At 34.3% G+C, this 5,854-nt stretch overlaps 1 pseudogene across 1 annotated transcript; it reads left to right on the top strand.

The window, feature by feature from the left end:
* Window positions 1–3,268: 3,268 nt before the first annotated feature.
* LOC145100348 (protein DETOXIFICATION 45, chloroplastic pseudogene) lies at window positions 3,269–3,988 on the top strand (annotated as a pseudogene). Its single transcript, XR_013704990.1, has 3 exons — window positions 3,269–3,488; window positions 3,694–3,765; window positions 3,857–3,988. The product of XR_013704990.1 is annotated as a protein DETOXIFICATION 45, chloroplastic pseudogene (transcript).
* The last annotated feature ends 1,866 nt before the right edge of the window (window positions 3,989–5,854 follow it).

The raw sequence follows: 5,854 nt of genomic DNA, 5'->3' as shown, positions 1-5,854 counted from the left end.
TTTATCTGTTATCTTATGTCATTACATTTCTTTATCCAGTGTGCCTTGCATGGCCACCTTAGACAGATTTAACTTTGTAATCTTCGAGACTCTATAAATAGAGCTCTTTCTTTCTGAATGACACTACTAGAAAAAAGACCTTTTACGACGCGCAAAACACGACGCTCTTTGATTTATGTTACACATTAGAGAGCGACATTAAAAAAGTGTCATCTCTTCAAAAATTTTAAGGATTTAGGTCGCGCATTACTGAGTGCCCTTAAATTAGTGTCTGATGTAAAAATATTAAAAACACGGAGGGCACCTATAATAAAAAGGGCGTCCTCTACAAATGTCGTTTTATAATTTTAATAAACACGCATTTCTGGGACTCAGGGGGGAAACTAAATCCCCCAAAATTTTGAACACCCGCTTCCTCTTCCTCTCTACTCTCTACACCCGCCAAATCAACTTCATTCTCTCCCTTCTTTCTCTCTGCAAACCCCTTCTTCTCCGATCGACTTTCACTTCCTTCTATGTGCAAACCCTAATCAAACATAACACATTTGAAATAGTAATATCTTCTTTCATTTTCTCCCCTACTACTCTCTGTAAAACCTAGCAGCCGCCACCACTAGAAACATGGAAAATCCCCCAAAATTTTGAAGTACCCCGCTCACTCCTCTCAATATCTCTTGCGCTTTCGTATTTATAGCCAGAGTTGGAGAGCGAAAAGAAGAAAGAAGAAAGAAGAAAGAAGAAAGAAATGATGTGCGTATTCTTCCTCTTTTCTTCCTCTAGCTCGATCACAACCCTTCTTCTCCCTTCTTATTATTTCTTTTTTTATTTGCAGGTGAGGGTGTGAGGTGGCGTTCAAAGGTTGTCAAGGGGTTGTGAGGAGCTATAGGGCTCAAGTTCGAGGTTGAAGATTAGAAACCGAATGTTGAAGATCAGATTTGGGATTAGATGAGTCGCTGGTACAACTGACGTCGTCGTGGTGTAGGTCAGATGAGTCGCCGGAGTCCAGGCCAAGTAACAGTGTCGTTGGAGTTTCGGGAAGCTAACGATGTCATCAATTCGAGTGCAGGTGATGTGCCGATTATTGATTTTGGATCAATTACTAACTGTTTGCCATTTTCTTTCTAGAAAATCAATGTAGTGTCTGCTTCTTAATCTTGTTCTCTATGAGTACCATTGTTACCGTCTCTGGTAAAAACATCTAACCATATGCCAGATTCGTTGATTCAGGTTCTCCTCTTCTCCTTTACGTCCCTAAACTTCTTTTCAATCAACACAATTAAGTTTTTACTGCCCACTAAGTGTTTGATTATTTGCTTCACTGAGTATTGCAATATTTGATTATCAAATCAAGGCCCCTGTCTCATCTTGTGTAATCCATTTTTGATACTAGTATTGTTGTTGTATGTTAAAAGGCTACAAAAGTACCTGTTAAAGAGTATGAGTTTGATGAAAAGAAGATGGCAAATGTGCAGTCTCATCTGGTGCGTATCAATAAGGGCATTATTGTACTTTTTAAATTTATTATTATTTTTTAATTTTTAATAATTGGGTTATGCAGGAAAAATTGGTTGCCAATAACTATTACTTGAACAGGTCTCCAAAAGATGCATACAGATAAATATATTATTCATGAAGTGAAGGCAAGAATAGTTGAATGGTATATGATTATGAACAGGGGCAAATGCGTAAAACAAATTATGATTCTTTTTATTATGGATGGTGCACAGGACAAGGGCAGGCTGGTCAAGACTGGAAGCTTTACACATTCATATCCATTTTGTTGAAGATCTGATACCCCTCTTATCTACAGAGCAGTTCCCATGATGAGCAGGTAATAAACAATAATAATATTAGTAATGACCTTCTTTCTTTTTAGCATACCCTTTTTAATATGTTTTAATTTTTATTCTGGATCCATAATACAGTTGCTTGAAGCAGCTTGGTGTCTTACAAACATAGCTGCTGGAAAACCTAAAGAAACAAGAGCTTAATTGCCTGCATTACCTTTACTCATTGCTCAAATTGGAGGTTAGTGTTAAGTACTTAGTTTTTAATATTTCTTGATTTTTTCATATCACTTCAATGGCGTAATTCTAATTTTGTAATTGTTATCCAAAAAAGAGTTCAGTGCCTGTTGCAGAGCAGTGTGCATAAGCATTAGGAAATGTTGCAGGAGAAGGTGAAGAACCGAGACAAATTCTGATTTCTCAAGGGGCATTACTTCCTCTTGCAAAAATGATGTTGCCAAATAAAGTTTCAGTTAACGGGTGAACCAAGTTTCTCTGAAATGGTTAGTTTTTGTAAATTTTTTATACAAAATCCAATTCTGTTCTTCAATATTATAAAGATCAACGGTAAATTGGTAATTTTTGCTTTTGTTTTCCAATTTTCAGGCGACAACATTGTCAGGGCCTCCTTATATCTTTGTTTCTACTCCAGCTTGTGTCTAAAGATGTCTTTCATCAGGTGTTCTTCAAGCAAAATCTGTTCATGATTATCTTTCAATTATTATTCTTGATAAGGTATGGATTCTTTTCTTTCTGTAACATTTATAATACTCTTTATTAAAGTACTGATTCATGTTAGTAAATCAGGCAGATCTTCTTTTTACATATGGATATGAAAAGAATCTCAAAGATCTCAAAACTCACATTCCTAAAAGATGTCAATGCCTTCTCATGGCTGCTACCTCAAGGTTTGTTTGTGCCATTATCACTTCTTATAAGATGGTATTTCCATTTCTACCCCTGCAATTTCTTCATTCAATTAATTCTGATGAAATTTTTGCAGTGATGATGTTGAAAGCTTGAAGAAGCTTTATCTACACAATCCCTATATTCTTACTTTAGCAGAAGTTGGTGATGGAAAGGACGAAATTGTCCCCAAAAATGTTCAGCAATTTTGGGTAAGAGCTTAAGAGCTAAAATCTTGTATACTTATTTAACAAACTTATTTTAGGGCATTTCTTTAATACATTTTATAGTTTCTTGAATCTTTATTTATTTCTTTTACTTTTATATTTAGATACAATGTAGTTATCGAGATAAGCTTCTTTACATTCTTGCAATTATGAAGTTGGATCTTGTTCAAAAGAAAGTCTTTATATTTACAAATACAATTGACACAAGTTTTAGACTAAAACTTTGAGCAAGTATTATTTTTCCCATTAAATTAATCTTTTTTTACCTATTATAGATTTTAATAAAACTTTTTATATATTTTTTGACAGTTTGGTATAAAATCTGCTGTGTTAAATGTTGAATTGCCTGTGAATTGACGTCTACATATTCTTGAGGTATTATTCCCTTTGACTTTTCTTGAAGTTTTTATAATTCTATATAATGTTTTTTAGGGTTTTGGTTCTTAAATGAATAAAGAAAACAAATTTCCTGGGCGGGAAAGAAGCAGACATACTTGCTGGTAAGATGAGTATGGTACAGTTGCAAGGGCGGGACCAGTTGCTGACAGCACAAAATGAAATGCTCAAGGTACTCTACTCTACTGCTTCATCATATATGTCTGCAAGTTTGGTTGGCAGTTTCCCTTATTACAGATGCGTTGGCTGCATCTGGTCAGGTATAAATTCACCAAATGTTGACTTTGACTTGACTTGACATATAGTTTAAGGAAAATGTTTGACTATTTGTCAGTTAGTTGACTTCTTAACCATTTTTTTGTTTTGTTTTGTTTTAGGCGTTGATTGCTAGTTCGGTTTCAAAAGGGAATTATAGATCTGTGAAGGATATCACATACTTCGTGTTGACTGTAATGTTAATTAATAATTATTTTGTTTATATAATATATAAAGATGTTTTTATTTTATAAAAGTTAATTAATGTTTTATTATTTTCTTTAGATTGGTTTTGTGATGGGTGTTACTTTGGCTGCAATATTGGGAGTTTCATTTGGTTCCATAGTCACACTGTTCACTAAGGACATTGGAGTATTGGCGATTGCTAGAACCGGGGTTTTGGTAAACTCCCTATAATACCCTTGTTGTTAATATATATATATATATATATATATATATATATATACATATATACATATATATATATATATATACATATATATATATATATAAATATATATATATATATATATATATATATATATATTTCTGATGCGTTTTGATTTTGTGAAAAAAGTTTGTGAGTGCTAGTCAGCCTTTGAATGCTTTTGCTTTTATTGTTGATGGTTTGCATTATGGAGTTTCAGACTTACCGTATGCTGCTTATTCCATGGTATGCTTTTTTTTAGACATGAATATAAAATTACATATTTGCCCTTGGATTAATATGTTTTCACTGTAGATGCTTGTTGGGATTTTATCGTCTGTAATTGCAACTTGTTATGAGATGGTATTACCACATTTTTCATACTAATACTAATTACTAAGGCAGATTTCATTTGAAGTGTCTCTTGGATTAATAATAGCACAATGTTTATCAGGCCAAAACCATTGCATTTTGCAATAGTTGATGAACTTGATTATGTCCTAATTGATGAGGGAAGAAACCCATTGCTGATAAGGGGTGAGGTATGTCTTCTTACTTTGAGTGCTGTACGGATAAATGATGTTTAAAAAATATTTGGGAAAGTAAACAAAAGGAACTAGTTACTTAACAACTTTGATATTTTGATATGCATCTCATTCTCAGGCTAGCAAGGATGCTGCACGTAACACAGTTGCTGCTAAAGTAGCTGAGCTTCTCATGCGTGGCCTCGTATTTTACTTTTTTGCCCTTCTTTTTCCTTTTTGATGTCTTGTTATCCATCTCCATTGTATGCGTATCTCATTGTTTGTTCCACTACACATCATGTAAATTTATATATTGTAACAAATAGAATTGTAAGACATTAAATTTTATGAAATGGATTATATTTTTTGTATATGATATTTTATTTTATATTGTGAGGCATTAAAAGCAAATTTAATTTGAAAATTAGTAAATCTATAAATTTTTTTTTTTAACATTTAAAATTATGATACGCAAACATGCGTGTCATCTTCATTTATGACATGGCCTTTCTTGACAGTGGCTTTCTTGATACGCATTGCGTGTCATTAACACGCGCGTCGTAAGGTTACGACACGCGAATGCGTATCGTCTTCCTTTATGACAGGGCCTTCCTTGATACGCATTGCATGTCGTAACCGCGCGTCGTAAATGCGCGTCATAAATGCGCGTCGTAAATGCGCGTCGTCTATAGACGACGCGCAAAAGCGCGTCGTCTCTCTTTATGACAGGGCCTTCCTTGACACGCATTTGCGCGTCGTCTGAGCGTTTTACGACGCGCAATGAGCGTCGTAAAAGGCCTTTTTTCTAGTAGTGTGAATACACCTCTCTCGGTTATATCTATCTTAAATATCATATTCTCTCTTACTTTCTCATCTTAAAGGATCCTCATAAACTAAAACTGATATATGAAGATTATAATGTCTCTTCAGAGCAAGTCAGTCTTGACTTAATCACTAAGTCTAATCTCACTTACTAAATTGGTTTGATTGCAATCCTTGTTAAGAATCAACTTAAGTTTCTTCTTGATATAATACTTGTTGTCATTTACATTTCCTTATATTTCTGCACCTAATTATCTAACTATTTAATTCTAACTTATTATTGTTGAGCTTTATGATCCACTGAGTTAAACTTAATTCCGCATTATTACTTGTTCTAACGTTTGTTCAAGTGTGTTACTCAAGTTTTCCTCTAAACAAAGTATATCTGACCTCAGCCTCCTCAGGGCAGAAACTCATCGTAAACGTGTTAGGCATATCCACTAACCACCCCTACTAGCAATGAGGTCCTTCTCCCTATAGTATGCAGGAGCTCTGCACGCACGAAACTCA

The sequence above is a fragment of the Lactuca serriola genome, chromosome 4 (assembly GCF_051521515.1).
Source record: "Lactuca serriola cultivar US96UC23 chromosome 4, Lser_US96UC23_V15, whole genome shotgun sequence".
NCBI lineage: Eukaryota > Viridiplantae > Streptophyta > Magnoliopsida > Asterales > Asteraceae > Lactuca > Lactuca serriola.
The sequence above is the reverse complement of the archived record's forward strand: the minus strand, read 5'-3'. Positions and strand labels throughout refer to the sequence as shown.